Genomic DNA, 21027 nt, shown 5'->3' on the forward strand with positions numbered 1-21027 from the left:
AAGCTACTGGACATTAATGGATCAAAGAAATTCATCCAACATAGCAAAAGAGGCAATGCGAAATAAAAGGCAGAATCTGTCAAAACAGAACTGTTCGTAAAGACGAATTTTAAAATGACACCAGACTTGCTCAAATGGAAAAACTCAAAACTAATGAAAGTTGCGTACATATCTGAGGATCACTCACGTAAATTGGCATAATTTTCTGAGTTTCCTATAGAGAATTAGACCCAGATTCGTGACAGCAAAGAAATCTGTTTCTGCGCAGTAATCCAAATCTAGTACTTACTTTACTATCAAAGACTTTACTTGGCACAACAAAACATAAAACTAAGATAAGGAGAGGTTGCTACAGTAGTAAACAACTTCCAAGACTCAAATATAAAACAAAAATACTGTAGTAAAAACATGGGTTGTCTCCCATAAGCGCTTTCTTTATAGCCATTAAGATGGGCTCAGTAAATTTAGTGATGCACTCGCATAAGGATGAGAGTTGAAGCAAAGAGAGCATAATAAAAAAAGCAAGTATGAAACAAATTTAAGCCTAACCCACTTCCTATGAAAAGGAATCTTGTAAATAAACAAGCCAATGAAGAACAAAGTGAATAGCATAGGAAGACAAAACAAGTGTAACTTCAAAAATTTCAGCATATAGAGAGGTGTTTTAGTAACATGAAAATTTCTACAACCATATTTTCCTCTCTCATAATAATTTTCAGTAGCATCATGAACAAACTCAACAATATAACTATCACATAAAGCATTCTTATCATGAGTCTCATGCATAAAATAATTACTACTCCCAACATAAGCATAGTCATTCTTATTAATTGTAGTGGGAGCAAATTCAACAAAGTAGCTATAATTATTATTCTCATCACCATAATCATCAAATGTAGGAGGCATAGTATAATCATAATAAACTTTATCCTCAATAGTAGGTGGCACCAAAATACCACTATCATCATAAATGGGAGGAAAAGTGTCATCAAAGTAAATTCTCTCCTCCATGCTTGGGGGACTAAAAATATCATGCTCATCAAAACCAGCTTCCCCAAGCTTAAATTCTTCCATAGCATTAGCAATAATAGTGTTCAAAGAGTTCATGCTAATAACATTGCTACAACTATTTTGCAAACAAAGTTCCATGGGTTTTTTAATTTTCTCTTCAAACACCTCATGTCCTAACTCAAGATAAATACTATAAAGATCTCTAATATTTTTGTTGTTTTCCATTAAGCCTAACTAGTGAAATCACACAACTTAGTGTTCTCAGGTGTGGCCATTTTAGCAGTAGTAAATGAAGCAAACTAGATAAAATAAATGCAAGTAACTAATTTTTTGTGTGTTTTTGATATAGAGTGCAAGACAGTAAATAAAGTAAAACTAGCAACTAATTTTTTTGTGTTTTGATATAATGCAGCAAACAAGAAAGTAAATAAAATAAAGCAAGACAAAAACAAAGTAAAGAGATTGAGAAGTGGAGACTCCCCTTGCAGCGTGTCTTGATCTCCCCGGCAACGGCGCCAGAAAAAGAGCTTGATGGCGTGTATTTCACACGTTCGTTGGGGAACCCCAAGAGGAAGGTATGATGCGCACAGCAGCAAGTTTTTCCTCAGAAAGAAACCAAGGTTTATCGAACCAGGAGGAGCCAAGAAGCACGTTGAAGGTTGATGGCGGCAGGATGTAGTGCGGCGCAACACCAGAGATTCCGGCGCCAACGTGGAACCTGCACAACACAAACCAAGTACTTTGTCCCAACGAAACAGTGAGGTTGTCAATCTCACCGGCTTGCTGTAACAAAGGATTAACCGTATTGTGTGGAAGATGATTGTTTGCAGAAAACAGTAAAACAAGTATTGCAGTAGATTGTATTTCAGTATAAAAGAATGGACCGGGGTCCACAGTTCACTAGAGGTGTCTCTCCCATAAGATGAAGCATGTTGGGTGAACAAATTACAGTCGGGCAATTGACAAATAGAGAGGGCACCGCAATGCACATACATGACATGATAAATATAGTGAGATTTAATTGGGCATTACGACAAAGTACATAGACCGCCATCCAACTGCATCTATGCCTAAAAAGTCCACCTTCAAGTTATCATCCGAACCCCTTCCAGTATTAAGTTGCAAAGCAACAGACAATTGCATTAAGTATGGTGCGTAATGTAATCAACAACTACATCCTCGGACATAGCATCAATGTTTTATCCCTAGTGGCAACAAGCACAACACAACCTTAGAACTTTCCGTCACCTGTCCCAGTATCAATGTAGGCATGAACCCACTATCGAGCATAAATACTCCCTCTTGGAGTTAAGAGTAAAAACTTGGCCAGAGCCTCTACTAATAACGGAGAGCATGCAAGATCATAAACAACACATATGTAATAACTTGATAATTACCATAGCATAGTATTCTCTATCCATCGGATCCCGACAAACACAACATATAGAATTACAGATAGATGATCTTGATCATGTTAGGCAGCTCACAAGATCCAACAATGAAGCACAATGAGGAGAAGACAACCATCTAGCTACTGCTATGGACCCATAGTCCAGGGGTGAACTACTCACTCATCACTCCGGAGGCGACCATGGCGGTGTAGAGTCCTCCGGGAGATGAATCCCTCTCCGGCAGGGTGCCGGAGGCGATCTCCTGAATCCCCCGAGATGGGATTGGCGGCGGCTGCGTCTCTGGAAGGTTTTCCGTATCGTGGCTCTCGGTACTGGGGGTTTCGTCACGGAGGCTATTTGTAGGCGAAAGGGTAGGTCAAGAGGCGGCGCGAGGGGCCCAGACGATAGGTCGGCGCGGCCAGGGCTGGGGCCGCGCCGCCCTGTAGTCTGGCCACCTCGTGGCCCCACTTCGTTGACTCTTCGGTCTTCTGGAAGCTTCGTGGAAAAATAGGGACCTGGGTCTTGATTTCGTCCGATTCCGAGAATATTTCCTTACTAGGATTTCTGAAACCAAAAACAGTAGAAAACAGCAACTGGCTCTTCGGCATCTTGTTAATAGGTTAGTTCCAGAAAATGCATAAATATGACATATAATGTGCATATATCATGTAGATATCATCAATAATGTGGCATGGAACATAAGAAATTATCGATACGTTGGAGACGTATCAGTGCCCACAGCTGAGCCTTCTCCTTCTCCGATTCATTTCTAGGTACAGATTCCTGTGACGAATATGGAGGACCCTTTGATTTAGAGATGAGATCCCCAAAATTTATAGCAGAACATATCCCTGTAACAATTGCCATTAATCATCTCATTAAAGGGCCTTTGATTTAGAGATGAGATCACCAAAATTTCTATGAAATATCTTTTTTACCCCCGAATTTCTGAATTCAAAGAAACTCTTAATAGTTATGTATAAAATTATAATACTTTTGTTCTTTGCGAAGTCGCAATGTCTGTTGGTGATCTGTTATTGCTAAAGCTTAATTCAAGAGGGCGTTATCTCGCCATTTTTTCACATCATTGCTTTCTCAAGGAACTACATATATGCATAGTCTTTATTGCGGGTGTGAGATCAGGGAGATCATTCGAGGCAACACACCTAGCATGGATGACCTCAAATGGTTCTGATTATATTATGGCTTAATTAGTTCCATGTAAATATTAACCTTAAATGTTTTTGGGTGCAGATATTGCTCATGCAGATACATGTGCATTACCTATCATGAGACAAACAGAGAATTGCCAATATCTATGTGCCATGATATCCATTTCGTTTAATAATTTTACTGCCAAACGGTATGCGCCATCATATGTAAGTGTTTAGTAGGCAACCTTTCAATATCTGTCATAGCATAGTCTTCTTATATATCTTTCCGTAATAGTGTGATTTTAGAGAGCTTTTTGCATAAAGATTGAACTTAAATCTGTGCAAATCATATGTGTTCAGAGGGCAGTAAAGAGTGCTCTTGACTGTCATTTTCAGTTCTTTTTATTTTTTATTTCTCTCTAACATACAAACTATCTACAAATTATTTGATGTTCTTAGTCATGTATAGTAGTATTTAGATTTGAATGAAAGGAAGAATTGTGTTTTTATCATGGGTTGTTGGCCTCCATGAAAAGACTCGGTACTGAAAAGGTTAATCCTGGGGTTAATTTTCCAGGGGATTTTACATGTGTCTGCTGTATACGCTGGGAAAAATTGCTTGAACTTAAGCGATCTGAAGTCATAGAAGTTGCACTTCTGTTCTTTCTACATAATTACCTGCTATTGACTTGCTAAATGAACAATGCAGTTTGAACCTATTTGAGCTTCCAGTAGTCAGCTATATATATAGTTCTCTGGGGACTTTGGTATGTTCACCTAGGTAGGCCGCATTACCTATCTGCATAAAAGCTCAAGATTTATGTTAGATTTTTGAGTTTTGAAAATATGTTTCATGTGTTCTTAAAATTCAAAGAATTAGTGGAACTTCATCCTTACGTGACCATCAGGTTGTTCAGTCCTGCATGCATTGCATTATCTAGGGTACTGGACACATCTTTTCAGTTGCTTATCTAGATGCAATCAGGCAACCTAGATCAGGTTCGCCAAAGACGTCTCACAACAATCGATATGACACTACGAGTGTATTACTTACAACAATCGACATGACAGTATGACAGGTCGGCGCGGCGTGCCGCCGCGCCCATTTCTGCTAGTTATATATACAGCAGATCCGTGAAAAGCCTGGCTTTGTAACCGTAAAAATATTTCGTTTATAGAAATATATTTTGGACGCTTTTCTTACTTCCAGCACATGAAAGACGATGCCTTCGTATTTGCGAGGGCCACCATGCCAGTTAATAAAATGACAGATGGTGGATCAGAGTAAAAAAACACGATTTTTTCTCAGAGTTTATAAAATCATACTCTCGTCATACACAAAAGGATGTACCAACTCTGCCTAAATTTGCATGTATCTACACACTAAACCATGTCCTGACGCATGCATACTTTGATAAAGTTGAGACGTAGTTTTGTGTACAGAGGGAGTACTACTATAAAGTTGAGACATACTTTTGTGTAAGGAGAGTATATTATGGTTACTTATCGGCATTGACTAAGCAAATGCAAAATTGTTACATAAATAATACGCGTGATCAATAAGACTAACGGGGGTGAGGTTTTGTACTATCCTTGGCTCTCCAGCGTACCAGGCACGGCAGGCAAGACGACTAACCGACGACTTGAAGTTTGTATACGTATAGGTGTAGACGTACAAGTTCTAGACGTTGGCCTCTGCTGTGATCGCTGGCCGGTCAGTCGTTGTACGCATGGCCTCCACAGATCAGTCCACGGAAGAACGACCCTGATCTTGACTGGCGATTGTCGACGGATGACTAGCTCGCTGCCACCCGTGAATGATAAGTTGAAGGAAAAAAAATCGGGGATGGAATGATATGACATGGTCATACAAGAAGCTACTAAACCGATCAGCACGCGGCTCTATGTACATGACTAGGCCCTTATAAGTGCACCATCACATGTTGGGTTGCACCAGAAAAGCATGTACTCGATCGCTCTTGGTAGTGCAACAGAATTGATACTCGGGATTTTCTAGTTGCACCAATCACCACCATGCATCAGCATCACTCGCCTGCCATGTTCGGCTTTCTCCTTATGGTCGCAACCTGGAGCAGCATGCAGCTTGAACCGGCGCATGCAGCGGGTGAGAGCTGCATAGAGCGCGAGAGGGACGCCTTGCTGGCCTTCAAGCACGGCATCAACGACACCGACGACTACCTTGAGTCGTGGCAACCAGGGCGCCGGGATTGTTGCCGGTGGGCAGGCATCACGTGCAGTAACACAACCGGCCATGTTATCCACCTTGACCTTCACAGAAGCTTTTTATTGGGCCAGATAAGTTCATCCTTGCTATCTCTAGAGCAACTTGAATACCTCAATCTCAACTGGACATATCTGACTGGACGTAATGGTGGTATTCCCAAGTTCTTGGGTTCCTTCAAGAACTTGAGACATCTTGATCTCTCCTTCACGGATTTCATTGGTATGGTGCCTCGGCAGCTTGGGAACCTTTCCAAGCTAGAATATCTCGACCTCTCCTACTCCGGGACGATGTACTCAAAAGACATCTCATGGTTAACCCATATACCTCTTCTGGTGTATCTCGATATGAGTGAAACAAATCTCAGCTTAATTGCTGATTGGCCACTTGTGGTGAACATGCTTCCATCATTGAAATACCTTAGTCTTATGGACTGCTCCCTCTCAAGTGCAAGCCAATTCCTTAAGCACCTAAACCTCACAAATCTTCAATACCTTGGTCTCTCCAATAATAACTTTGGTCATCCAATTGCTTCTGCTTGGTTTTGGAACGTAACAAGCATTACAGAACTTCATCTCTTTCAAACCTCTCTATATGGTTCATTTCCTGATTCACTAGGAAATATGACGTCCCTCCGAGTGCTATCTTTTGGTTGCTATCCTAAAGATATTCGCGCAGCCAACACAACCTGTAACACGGCAAGACTGACGGTAGACTTGAGAAATCTCTGTGATTTGGAAGAACTGAGGCTTGAAAGAAGTCTCTCCTCTGGAAACATTACAAGGTTTATAGAAAATTTACCGCAATGTTCATCCAATAGATTGCAATACTTGATATTGAGCAGCAGCAATATGGTTGGAATCATGAAAGAAAGATTGGGCCAATTAACCAGCTTAACTATGCTTGACCTATCTTACAATAACATTATAGGATCCATACCTCTAAGCATAGGCAATTTGTCTCATTTAGAGTACCTTGACCTTTCTAACAACCATCTTACTAGTATACCACAAGAACTGGCAACTTGCACTAGTTTGCAGAATATTTATCTATCCAATAACAATCTTATTGGACCTATACCGCTAGGGATAGGGAGTTGCACCAGATTAGAGCACCTTGACCTTTCTTACAATAGTATTACCGGAGCCATACCACTGGGCCTAGGGAAATGCACTAGATTAGGTTCCATAGCTCTTTCCCACAACCATCTTACTGGACCTATACCACTAGACATAGCGAGTTGCACTGAACTAGAGTATCTTACTCTTTCTAATAACCATCTCACTGGGCCTGTACCATCCAAGATTGGGATGCTCAGTAATTTGTTGGAGCTCGACCTTAGCAACAATAATTTGGATGGTGTGATCATAGAGGAACACCTGGCTACTCTGCAAAGCTTAAGGCACATGGATTTATCCAACAATTCTTTCTCAGGCCCTCTACCTTCAGAATATGGAGCTCCATTATTAATTGACTTGACATTATCCTTCAACTACTTCAGTGGTCGTATTCCTGAATCTATCTGCAATTTGACAAATCTTTTTGTCTTGGATTTGTCAAACAACTTCCTAGTGGGAGAACTTCCTCAGTGTTCCCAGAAGCCTAATTTGGGTTTCCTCCACTTAAATCACAATCGTTTTTCATGCAAGTTCCCGCCAGCACTTCAAAACTACTCAAGTTTGGCTTTCATGGATCTTTCAGTGAATAGTTTCTATGGAACATTGCCATTATGGGTTGGTGACTTGGTACATTTGCGCTTTCTGCAGTTCAGCCACAACTTGTTGTCTGGAAATATTCCGATGACTATCACAAATCTTACGCGCCTCCGTCAACTGAGTTTAGCAGGAAACAATATGGATGGTGTTATTCCTTGGTCTTTGTCGAATTTGACATCAATGACCCAAAATCATACAAAGAGACCAGGGGTTGACATATCTGTATGGTACACTATCTATGTTGGTAAATTTAGAGAAGTTTGGCCTGTTGTGATGAAGCGTCAAGAACTTAAGTATGGCCGAGGAGTTTTTGATGTGGTCGGCATAGACCTATCACTTAACCAATTAGTTGGTCGAGTTCCAGAAGGGATAACGTCACTTAATGGGTTGTTGAATTTAAACTTATCATGGAACCATTTGAGTGGAAAAATTCCTGCAAAGATTGGGTTTATGAAATCACTTGAATCACTCGACCTCTCAAGGAACAAACTTTCTGGGGAAATCCCATCAAGCTTGTCAGACTTGACATATTTGAGTTCTTTGGACTTGTCATATAACAATCTTGAAGGAAGAATACCAGCTGGAAGTCAACTTGACACCTTGTACATGCAGAACCCGTCCATATACGCTAGCAACATTGGTCTGTGCGGACTTCCTCTTGAAAGGAATTGCTCAGGAGACAGTACACCGGAGCATGAGAATCAACAAAGAAGGGAGAAGGTTTCCGAGCCAGTGTTGTTCTTTTACTTTGGACTTGCGTCTGGATTTGTTGCTGGCTTGTGGGTCGTGTTTTGCGCTCTACTGTTCAAGACAGCATGGAGGGTTGCCCTTTTTCGCCTGTTCGACAAGCTGTATATGACAACACATATGTGTTTGTGGTTGTTTCTTTGGGCAGGATAACAGCAGAGTAACAACAAGTTGAGTGGTGCTAGAAGTAAATAATGCCAGGCTGATGTTGGTGCCCTAGTGTCGAGCTCTATGAAGAAATAAAGCCCTATGAATAGATGAAGATCTTGTGCCAATATTATATTATTCTCTGGTAGACTTGTAATATGAATTTTGTGTAATGCTTGTGTAGCCGTTATTGGTTTGTATATGTGAGGCATCATGAACCTCCATGGTTTTGAGTTTTCCGGACCGGTTCATTTTGTCCTGGCGATTCGTAATACTGAAATAACGTGGTGTGTGTTGTCTGCTGCTAGACTGTTTGAGCTTTGAGCAAGGGACAGAGTCCGAAGGAAAAGTCATGCACAGCAAAATGAACTGTGAGAGCGAGTTAGTTTAAAACTACATTTTCAATGGTTGCTACACTGAACATCTCTAGCACTTTTGCGGAGAACAATACGAGTAATATACTCCAATACAAAATGAGTGGCTGCCATTTGAACTTAGTGGAGCGTGTTCTGAGTTCTGACCGAATCTAGCTTTAATTCCGCGGCGAGTAATTATCACTCATTTTGTTTGTGACCAGTTCTCTTTCGAGGTATTGACGGGGAAATTATCTCATGAACTTTTGCAGTAATGCTATTGGGTGATTGAGTCACGTTTTGGTGCTTCTCGCTGCAAGTTCAGGCTATTTCGTTTGTCTATGATAACTCTTACCCCTCGGTACCCTAACGGAGTACCAAGTTCTGGCATTGGACTACGAATTTCAGTTTTGATAGTAATAATGGAATGCCGTGTTGAAGGCTTGCTTGCCCCAAACTTACCTTGGCCACCCCTTGTGGTCTGAGATCTGTAGCTCGAAGTGTTGGCCATGATCATTGACGAAGTCGGACAGGCGATGACGTGCCATGGTTCTGTCGTCTTGTCTGCTGGGTGGCTCGACCTTCTTGCTGCCGTCGTAGCAAATGCTCTCCGATGTATGCCGCAGTTGTCTGCTTCTCGACAAGCTCCTCTAAATGGCTCCACTCGAAACTCAGATTGCGTCGTGGGTCGGGGTGGAAGTGGAATTTGCTGCTCGGAGTGCCTCCTCTACTGTCACTGGACGGCTTCCGCTCATGCCACCACGGTTCGTATCGGGAACAACTGTCGCACCGCGTTCTGGCTATGCAGTTCGCAGATAAGAGACGGCGCACACTTACGTAGGTGTGGTCGCCACCAGGGTGATTGCCAGAGTAAAAAAACAGAACCGATACATAGCCGATAATAAAGAGTAAAAAGCATAATGTTCTTTCTCAGACTTCAGAAAATGTTATAAATACTGTCGTTGGTTCTCGACATCGACTAAGAGATATATAGCAGAACTGTTACGGTGAATTAAGGACGCGTTTGGTAGGCTGGGCCAAAATTCTGCGCAGTGAGACGAGCAACACTGCACGTCGCGAATGGGTCACGGGCCACATTCGGCCTAGTGTTTGGTATCCTGTGTTGCATCGATCCGAATAGAAGTACATGTTGTTTGGATGCCTGGATAAAGTGTTCCATCTCTGTTCAGCCACAACACATGTGTTTGGTCGCCATTTTGGACCCCATTCAAATATGGTGACCTTACCATCACACACGAGCTCAAACACAGGCATAAGCACAACACACAGTTATACATAACGAACATAGTACTTAGTACCTAATCCTAGCGTCAGAGTGGCAAGACACCTACTTAAACCTGGGGGCAGACTACCCATATCCAAAAGCAATATCCAACAGCCTCTACAAGCCAACATTCGAATTACATATGCACAAAATCAAGTATTTAACAGCCTCTTGGAGGCCAAAACAACAACTAACAGCAAGAATCAGACATCACTAGAGACAGGGATCAAGCACATAACCTTAGCGGCGAGGATCAACATAAGGGCCCTCGCGATGCTTACTTCAGCTGAAGATGCTGTAGCACGAAGTCTCCTTCCTGAAGACGTCAACCTTGAAGCCGTCGTCCTTAGGGGTGAAGACGATCGTGTCGTCGACGCGGAGGCCAAGCCTGGCGACGAACTCGCTCCAGGACTTGATGAAGCCGACGCGCTCGGCCCTCCACTGGAGCTGCACCTTCCACCCGCAGCGCTCGCCCATATACAAGCACACCTTCACTGGTGGGCTATTGTTCTTTAGCTTGTACTTGCTGATCAGGTGCTGCTCCATGTAGGGCAGCACGGCAAGGGCAAGGAGGTCCGGGCTCTTAAGCTGCACGAAGAACGCCGACACCCGCTGCCTAGGAGCGTGCCCCAGGTCAACAGGACGGCCGGCGTGAACCCTTGGCGCGGTGATCTTCCGGTGCGCTTCCATGAACCCATCATTGGGGTCACGAAGCTGTACCCGGACGGCTATGCCCATTGCATCTAGTATGGGCCCTTCTGGGAATGTTTTTAGGAAGAGCCAGTTCTGCAGATGCAATGATAATGCAAAGTGTTAGCCATACTTGCTTTATAAGACATGGATGAACTCCATGATGGCCAAGACAATCACAAGATCGTCATGCCACTGTCATGGACATGACATTTTCAAGTCCATGATGAAGCATCGCAATGTCAAGCAATGTCATGGACTTGTCAAGTCCATGATGGAGCATGCCAATGTCAAGCTCCATCATGGACTTGCCAATTTCAAGCTCCATGATGGGGCATGCCAATGTCAAGTCCATGTTGTTTGGCATGCCAATATCAAGCAATGTCATGGACTTGACATTATCAAGCTCCATGATGGGGCATGGCCATGACAAGCTCAAGCTCCATCATGGACTTGACATTGTCATGTCCATGACATACATCTCTTAACACTACACATGCAGCGCACATTGACATGAATCCTATCTGCATGCACATCAATCGGAGCAGCTGGACAACTATCTGATCTACAATGTCATCGAATCGATCTACATTACCACGTACCAGATGAGGGAGGGATTGATTGCTTACGATGGGGTGGAGTGAAAGCGGCCTCGACGGAGGAGGAGGACGCGCACCGGTGTTGGCATGTCCTCGAGGATGTCGCACTCTAAATCTGGCGGAGCCAGAGTAGCGGTCGGCTGGTAGGGCGCCGGTGCTGCGGTCGGGAAGCGGGGTGCCGAGGGAGTTGTCGGCTGCCGACGAGCACGTGGTCGGCCGAACGGCGGCGGCGTGAAGCGCGGCGCGCCATTCGGAGCAGCCGGACGCGACACGCCCCATGGCATCGGCGCGTGCATCGGGGTCGACGCGAACCCCGGCGGGGGCTCCATCTCCCTGCTGGAGCCCGGTGCACCTACCGCCATTGCCGCCGCCCTCGCCGACGGAAACCCTAGGGGGCAGGGGTGAAAAACCCCCGGAGTCGAGGGATCCACCGATGGAATCCCGACGGTGTGAAGAGTGGCGACAGCCGCGCTGCGAGTTGCCATGCCGGCCGGCCTGGTCGCGACCGACGACAGCCGATTCAACACACCGGTACATGACCGGCATCGATCTGCGCCGCCGGCCTCGTACTCGCGAACGATGTGCAGGAGCGCCTTGTTGGACCTCGTCACTGTCGGCCGGACGGCTGGATCCATCGGCGTTGGAGCTTAAGGAGGCGAGGAGGCCATGGGCGACGGTTGATGCGACATCGCTCTGAGTGTCACTGATAGAGTTGAATATGGAGAGAAAATGAGCGAACCGGTGAATTGAAGTGGGGAGCGAGGGCCAAGACAACACGGTGTCTCCCGCGCTTCTTCACGCGTGCAACCGTTGCACGAGGACGTGCAAAATCGCACGAAAACAGGATAGGCCCGCTGGGAACTGCCGATTCGGGCGTTCCTCCAGGACCTATCCCGAGGGTTTTTTGAGAACCGGTTGGACCACAACGCGGAGGACCTTCAGGCAACCAAACGGACCGATTTCTTCTGGGCCGATGCGAGCCAGTGGGCGTCCAGCCTACCAAACGCGTCCTAATAGAACGTGTGAGCAGCAAAACTAGAAGGCTAGGTTTTGTTCTATTATTTGCTCTCTCGGGCGTATCAGGGTGGGCAAGACGACTAACGGCCTCCGCACAAGCGACCGCCTACTATCCTTCGCTCTCGAGCGTAACAGCCACGGCGGGCAAGACGACTAACGGCGTCCGCACAAGCATCTCTCAACTGAATAATCCTCTATGACTGACCGACGACTTCAGTTTTTTGCAAGCAGTTCATGGGTTACGTGTAACCACTACTACTACTATTAGTACTAGCTGCCTTTGTCTCTGCCACAGTGCCACTAAAGTGATCACTATAAGTCTATGGAAGAGCGACCGCTGATCTTGACCGGCAATCGACGATGGGTGGTTTGCTGCAGCCAAAAGACATAAGAAGATAAGATCAACGAAAAAAAATCTGCAATGGAATGAACGGCTTCAACCCGACCTCTATGTACATGTCTCGGCCCTTATAAGTGCACCATTACGTTGTGTGGCACCAGAAAAGCATGTACTCTCTTTTGGTAGTGCAACTGAATTGAAACTCCAACCTTCCTAGCTGCACCAACACCACCATGTCCACCATGCTTCACTCGCCTGCCCTGTTCATCTTGCTTCTAACCGCAGCAGCAGCAGCAGCAGCATGTAGCAGTTTCTTCCTCGTCACCGACGCACGTCAGCTCGAGCCGACCCATGTGGCCGGTGGGAGCTGCATAGGGCACGAGCGGGATGCCTTGCTGGCCTTCAGGCAAGGCGTCAGTCAGGACTACAACTACCTTTAGATCGTGGCAACCAGGGAAACAGGATTGCTGCCGATGGGCCGGGGTCACTTGCAACAACGTAACCAGGCATGTCATCCAGCTTGATCTTGGCAGAACAAGTTTGGAAGGCCAGATCAGTTCTTCCTTGCTTCTTTTAGAGCATCTTGAATACCTCAATCTCAACTGGACATATCTAACTGGGCGTTATTATGTTATTCCCGAGTTCTTGGGTTCCCTCAAGAACTTGAGGCATCTTGATCTCTCCAATATGGATTTCACTGGTATAGTGCCTCCACAGCTCGGTAACCTTTCCAAGCTGGAATATCTCGACCTCTCTAACTCCGGGAGGATGTACTCAACAGACATCCCATGGTTATCCCATCTACCTCTGTTGGTGTACCTTGATTTGAGCTACATGAATCTCAGCTCGATTCCTGCCGATTGGCCTCTTTTTCTGAACATGCTTCCATATTTGGACTATCTCAGCCTCGCTTCCTGCTCACTATCAAGTGCAAACCAGTTCCGTGAACACCTAAACCTCACAAATCTTCATCACCTTGATCTCTCGTCTAACAACTTTGTCCATCCAGTTGCATCCGCTTGGTTTTGGAACGTAACAAGCATTACATACCTTGACCTCTCTAAAACCTCTATGTCTGGTCCATTTCCTAATGAACTAGGAAATATGACTTCCCTCCAAATGCTAGATTTTGGCTGCTATCCACCACTTATTAATCCGTTAACTGGCGATTTTGATAAGACAGCCAACACAATATGTAACACGGCAACAATGACAGTCGACTTGAGAAATCTATGTGATTTGGAATCACTGTGGCTTGATGGAAGTCTCTCCTCTGGAAACATTATAATCTTTGTGGATCAACTGCCAAAATGTTCATCCAACAAATTGCAACAGTTGGGTTTGGGGAGCAACAATATGGTTGGAACTATGAGAAACAAATTCGGTCAATTAGCAAGCTTAACTTATCTTGACCTTTCTTACAATAACATAACAGGACCCATACCGCTAAGCATAGGAAATTTGTGTCATTTAAATCTCATTGACCTTTCTAGCAACCATCTTATTGGACATATACCGCTAGAACTAGGGAACTGCACTAGTCTGTGGTACATTTCTCTATCCAATAACAATCTTATTGGAGGTATACCGCTAGAGATTTTTCGATAAAGGATGCTTTATTACTTTTGGGAAAGCAATTACATCCAGCCTCTGCATAACCAGGATGCACACAGCTGTTCAAAGAGTCTGTAACCAAAAATATAAAAATAGGAAAACTAGGCGAAATACATATCGGAACGATGAATCATAAATCGCCTATGGTGTGGGTGGTGCTGCAATCCGTAGACTATGCTGCCACCCATGTAGGGAAAAAGTATCCCTCGCCGTAGCCTCCAACCGTGTACAGACCTCCGTAAATAGGTCTCGGTTCTCCATCCGCTGAAGAGGTAACCACAAACGGAGAATACCTGTACATCTGTAGATGACCTGCAACAAAGAACAATTTTTATCGTTAAAAATCTTGTCATTTCTACTTAGCCAGAGTGCCCAGATAACTGCTAGCGCCCCCACCCTAAGAAGCAACTTAAACCTTGAATCGATACCGTGGAGCCAATTGCCAAAGACATTGGCTACACTAGTCGGGGATACAGGGTAGATGCAACTTGGATGACTGACCAAATAGATCTCGCAAAATGGCATTGGAAAAAAGGTGTTTAATAGTTTCATCTTGTTGACAAAAAACACACCTAGTACTTCCATGCCAATTCCGCTTGACAAGATTATCTTTGGTAAGAATAACTCCGCGACGAAGATACCATCCGAAATTTTTTATTTTTAGTGGTATTTTCATCTTCCAGATTTTCTTATTATTATCAACCGGTATATCAGAATGAAGAATCGCATTGTATAAGGATTTGACTGAGAAAGTGCCATCTACATGAAGATTCCATCTAAATTCATCCGGTTCAGTTGATAATTGAATATCTCCCAACCGTTGAATTAAATCATTCCATGCAACAAGCCTCTGTCCAAGCAAAACCCTTCTAAACGTCACATTTGGAGGTGAGGTAGCCATTACTCGTGGCAATGGTATCACCTTTGCGACGAACAATACTATACAAGGCAGGATACTGCTCACTCAAGGAAGCATTGTCTAACCAAACATCTTCCCAGAAGCGTATCTGTTCTCCATTCTTAATAGAGAAAGTACCATGACGAAAGAAAACATTCTTAGACGCCATGAGACCAGCCCGAAGTGGGAATCCCCGGGTTTCCAAACCACTTGGGATAACGCCTTCGAGCCAATATACTTTCTACGAAGAATAGTTTGCCAAATCCCATCCTCGGTAAGAAGCTTAAAAAGCCATTTACCTAGCGGAGCTGAGTTCTTGACCTCTAGGTCATGAACTCCAAGTCCACCTTGATCTTTGGGACTACGAGACTACACTCCATTTAACCGGTCGATATTTCTTTTTCTCGCTGTCCCCTTGCCAAAAGAATCTGGATCGATAATAATCGAGTTTATGCAGAATTCCTTTTGGCAGCGAGGAAGAATGATAACATATACAGTACCATATTTGTCAGTACTGAATTAATGAGAACCAATCTCCCTCCGAGGGACAGCAATTTACCCTTCCAACTACTAAGGCGTTTTTGTAATCTTTCTTCCACAATTTTCCATTCAACAATTGTTAGTCTCCGATAATGAATCGGAATACCCAAATAGCGAATAGGAAATTGGCCTTGCCCACAACCAAACAACTCTGTATATAGAGTCATATCGTTTTGGGCATCACCGAAACAGAACAATTCACTTTTATGGAAATTGATTTTTAATCCCGACTAGCAAGTTGCTTTAGGTTAGAGTACCTTCGCCTTTCTTACAACCATCTCATTGGTCCTATACCACCAAGTTTGGGGAATTGCACTAGATTAAGTTCCATAGCTATGTCTAACAACCTTCTTACTGGAAATATACTGCTACAAATGGGGAACTACACAGAATTGCATCATCTTTCTCTTTCTAGCAACCACCTTTCTGGACCTATACCACTAGACATAGGGAGTTGCACTGAACTAGTCTACCTTACTCTTTCTAATAACCTTCTCACTGGACATGTGCCATCCAAGATTGGAACGCTCAGTTATTTGATCGAGCTCGACCTTAGCAACAATAACTTGGATGGTGGGATCACACATGAACACCTGGTAACTCTGAAAAGTTTAAAGCACATGGATTTATCGAACAATTCTTTTTCCGGCCCTCTGCCTTCAGAATATGGAGCTCCGGGATTAATAGAATTGACTTTATCGTTCAACTACTTCAATGGCCATATTCCTGAAGCTATTTTCTGCAAGTTAAGGAGCCTACTTGTCCTAGATCTATCAGATAACCTTCTAGAGGGAGAGCTTCCTCAGTGTTCTGAAAATCCTAACTTGGTTTTCCTCCACTTAAGTAACAATAGATTTTTTGGCAAGTTTCCGTCTGCACTTCAGAGCTACACGAGTTTAGCTTTCTTGGATCTTTCAACAAATAATTTCTATGGAAAATTGCCATTATGGATTGGCGACCTGGTATACTTGCGCTTTCTGCAGTTAAGTCACAACTTGTTGTCTGGAGATATTCCAGTGACTATCACAAATCTTAAGCGCCTTCGCTAACTGAGCTTGGCAGGCAATAGTATGTCTGGGATTATGCCTTGGTCTTTGTCAAATTTAACTTCAATGACTCAGAAACATCCAAGGAGGCCAGGGGTTGACATGTCTGTATGGTACACTGGCTATGTAGGTAAATTTAGAGAAGTTTGGCCCATCGTGATGAAGCGCCAAGAACTTAAGTATGGGTTTGGAATTTTTGATGTGGTCGGTATTGACCTATCTCTCAATCAGTTAGTCGGTGAAATTCCAGATGGGATAACTTCTCTTAACGGATTGTTGAATTTGAACTTATCTTGGAACCAGCTGAGTGGGGAAATTCCTACGAACATTGGGCTTATGAAATCAATTGAATCACTAGACCTATCAAGGAACAACCTTTCTGGCGAAATCCCGACAAGCTTGTCATATTTGACATATTTAAGCTCCTTGGACTTGTCATATAACAGTCTTGAAGGAAGAATGCCGCCAGGAAGTCAACTTGACACCTTGTACATGCAGAACTCGTCCATATACACTGGCAACATTGGTCTGTGCGGCCCTCCTCTTGAAAGGAATTGCTCAGGAGACAATACACTAGAGCATGTGAATCAACATAGAAGGGAGAAGGTTTCTGAGTCAGTGTTGTTCTTTTACTTTGGCCTTGGGTCTGGATTTCTTGCTGGCATGTGGATCGTGTTTTGCGCTCTGTTATTCAAGAAGGCTATTGCTCCGGTGTCCCCCCCCCCTCCCCCCTCTAAACTTTGTTCAATTTAGACGGTTAGGATCTGCTGATACCCCTTCGTGGGTTGACTTAACATGTGTGTTTGGTTCATGGGCAAACATGTACAGGATAGGATGGGATACAATATGTTTAATTAACGATTAATAGAAAAAGATAAATATGCCATTAACACACCGGTTAATATGTAATTAACGGGTCCTTTTCCCTTTGTGGTGGAGGCCGGACCTAGCGGGCGGCCGCCTACCCGTGCCTAGCAAGGTCACTACCCGCACATATTTAGCGAGGCCGTTTCTGTCGACTGGGTGTGACGCAGACGTAGCAAGCTCGTTGTTCGCCACGCCATGGAGGCCGCCGCCGCAGCTAGGGAGCCACGTTGAAATTCAAGCCCGCCGCTACCGCGCCCGGAGGCCGCCGATGTCAAGCTGGGGAGCCACGTGGAAAAGCAAGCCCACCGCTCGCCGTGACATGGTGGCCGCCGCTGAGCTGGGGAGCCACACATACGACGGTGGCAGGTGTCGGAGTCGCGTCGACGGCCATGGATTCTCAGGCGGCTAGTGAGATTAGTCATGAAATTCACGGATCATATGGTCCAGCCTTTCTCAGAAATATTCGGCTTTTGGGATGGGATCATCCATATTTTCTGGTCACGAACCAAACACACGTTTACCACCTGAACGTCGTTCGCAGGGGGGGACACCGGAGCACAGCCCATTCAAGAAAGCATGGAGAGTTGCCTATTTCCGCCGCTCCGACAAGGTTTACAACAACACATATGTGTTTGTGGTTGTTACTTTGGGCAGGATGAAAGGGAAGGCCACGGGTTGAGTGGGACATTCGACAAAATTATGTTACCTTGATGCTGGTGCCTGGTGTGACCGTACTACTGGGCTGTATGAATAAATGAAGGTGCAAAAATATTTATCACATTCTGCTCGTATGTGTGTATTTTGTTTTCTCCGTTAGGCGCGTCATGTGAACATTGTGTAATGAATTAATGCACCTGTCAATACAGTTTGTACTAGTGGGTCATGATGAACCCCCATGGTTTCGCTTTTTCCAGCTCTGGTTCTGTTTCTCTCGACGATTCATAATATTGAATTGATTGTGTTTTCTGAGAGCACAAGAAGCACCCAAAACTGACCCAAGATTTCCCCGGCCACTATAGCAACAACATACATGAATAAAAGAGATATTGAGCAGTTTCAACATTGTCACAACCTCGACATCTCAGATATTAGCTGCTTCGGCTATCAAATCGCTTCCTTTCCGTGCAAATGTTTGGGCATTCCCTTATCTGACAAAAGATTAAGGAAAGTTGATCTGCAAGATGCCTTTGAAAAGCTTTGCTCAAAGCTAAAATCGTGGAAACATTTGCACCTCTGGCTCGGAGACAGGCTCATTCTCGTGAGGCATGCCCTCTCAGCAATGGCAGTCTTTCTGATGCTTGTCATCGATCTGCCAGTGTGGCTTAGGAAAAAAATGGAGAAGCTGAGGAAAGGTTTATTGTGGGAGAATAAAGAAGTGGCGACTGGGGGCAAATGCCTAGTCAGCTGGAAGGCGATTTGTCAGCCAACCAGCTTTGGTGGCCTGAGTCTCGAAATTTCATGCTCAGGTAACCCTTGGCAAGGCCGTCCGCTACCCATCGACACAAAGGTGCGGCAGCTGTTCAATGCATCCATGGAATTTAACCTGGGCAACAGCGAAAACAAAATATTTTGGTCAGACCCGTGGCTGCTTCGTATGACTCTTGCTGATTATGGGCGTGCCCCTCTTTGCCCATTGCACCAGGAACAAGTTGACTGTCCGTGATGGCTTAATTGGAGGCACGTTGGGCGAGACACCTTCGATGAGTAACCATACTATTGGGCTGTATGAATAAAGGAAGGTGCAAAAATATTTAGCACATTCTGCTTGTATGTGTGTGGTCCCTAGGATGGGAAGCAAGATCCTGGACACGGATTTCTAAGCCGATCCACGGACGACCATCTTTTCATTTTTAGCGTGCCCAAACGGTTTTTATTTGGGAAGCAGCTACATGGGGCGCATTTTAGTATGACGTGAAACCTCCGTGCGATGATAGTAGACCACCTACTCACCACCTATCACATGCCATGTCACTACAGGAATGGCTCGCTGCGCCGACGGCCGAGGCGTACGCCGACGGCCAAATGTCGGGGCCGTCGGCGTACGTCCGGTCCATGGCAGCAGCCCACCGAGCCCCTCGGCGTATGAAAACCCTCGGCGTAGAGAGAGCTACGCCGACGGCCACCCTCGGCGTATTCCCGGCCGTCGGCGTACCACAGGCATCTGCTCCGGTCCCGCTCCGGCAGGGACGGCTCGGTCACGGCGTCAGTGAGGCGCCGAGGGCCACCCTCGGCATAGGCATCACCCACCTATGCCGACGGCCACCCTCGGCATACATTTTTTTCTTTTTTTCTTCTCTCTCATTTACTTTATATTATGTTTGTTTTATTTATGTACTAGTATGAATTATGTAAAAATAGTTACTTTTTTAAAGGAAAAAAATGGTAGATGGCTCATGTAGATCCCACGAATGACGCTCTTCGTAGACGGGTCGACAGGAGCCGCAGGGCCCAACATCCGCTATCGATGTACATATGTCCTAGAAAAAAGAAAAAAAGTCCATTGCTAACCCTAACTCAAACCCTAACCCTAACCCTAGTGGTAGATTTGCGGGGTCCCCGCCCTAGGGTTTCCCTAGATACAAACCACCGGAGCGTCCGAATCGGTGGAAACTCCTGCTACGGCTCATCCGGGGCCTATTTCATTCCAAACCTATGGTTTCCATGTGCATATGTTCTAAACAAAGCAAAGCAAAAAAAAATCCATTGGTAAACCCTCGCACGGAAAAAGCTATAGGGGTAGATCTGCGGGGTCCCCGCCCTAGGGTTTTTCAAGATACAGACCATCGGATCATCGGAATCGCTGGAAAACTTGCATATGCCCATAACATATGTGTACAAGTGTGATGTAAGGTTTGGCTAACCTTGGATGTACCCGTTGTTGAGGATTTCCGCATACATGGGCTAACACTTGGTAAAATCCAGGATCTGTATGTGGAAACTCCCGCCACGGCTCAAATGGAGCCTATTTTATGGTAAAGTATGCCCAAACTATGGTTTCCATGTACATATGTCCTAAATAAACCAAAACAAGTAAAAAATTACATTGGTAAACTCTCGCACGGAGAAAGCTATAGGGGTAGATCGCGGGGTCCCCGCCCTAGGGTTTCCCAAGATACGGATCACCGGAGCGTCGAATTGTTGGAAAACTTGCATCTGCCCATAACATATATGTACAAGTGTGATGTAAGGTTTGGCTAACCTTGCATGTACCCGGCGTTGACGATTTCCGCATACATGGGCTAGCACTTGGTAAAATCCAGGATCTGAATGTGGAAACTCCCGCCACGGCTCAAACAGAGCCTATTTTATGGTAAAGTATGCCCAACCTATGGTTTCCATGTACATATGTCCTAAACAAAGCAAAGCAAGTA

The 21027-nt window shown here is 44.8% G+C and overlaps 2 pseudogenes; both read left to right on the plus strand.

The window, feature by feature from the left end:
• Positions 1-5590: 5590 nt before the first annotated feature.
• On the plus strand, positions 5591-8424 carry LOC124689452 (annotated as a pseudogene).
• A 4509-nt stretch (positions 8425-12933) lies between these two features.
• On the plus strand, positions 12934-18436 carry LOC124689453 (annotated as a pseudogene).
• Positions 18437-21027: the final 2591 nt, after the last annotated feature.

The sequence above is a fragment of the Lolium rigidum genome, chromosome 2, assembly GCF_022539505.1.
Source record: "Lolium rigidum isolate FL_2022 chromosome 2, APGP_CSIRO_Lrig_0.1, whole genome shotgun sequence".
NCBI classification, from domain to species: domain Eukaryota; kingdom Viridiplantae; phylum Streptophyta; class Magnoliopsida; order Poales; family Poaceae; genus Lolium; species Lolium rigidum.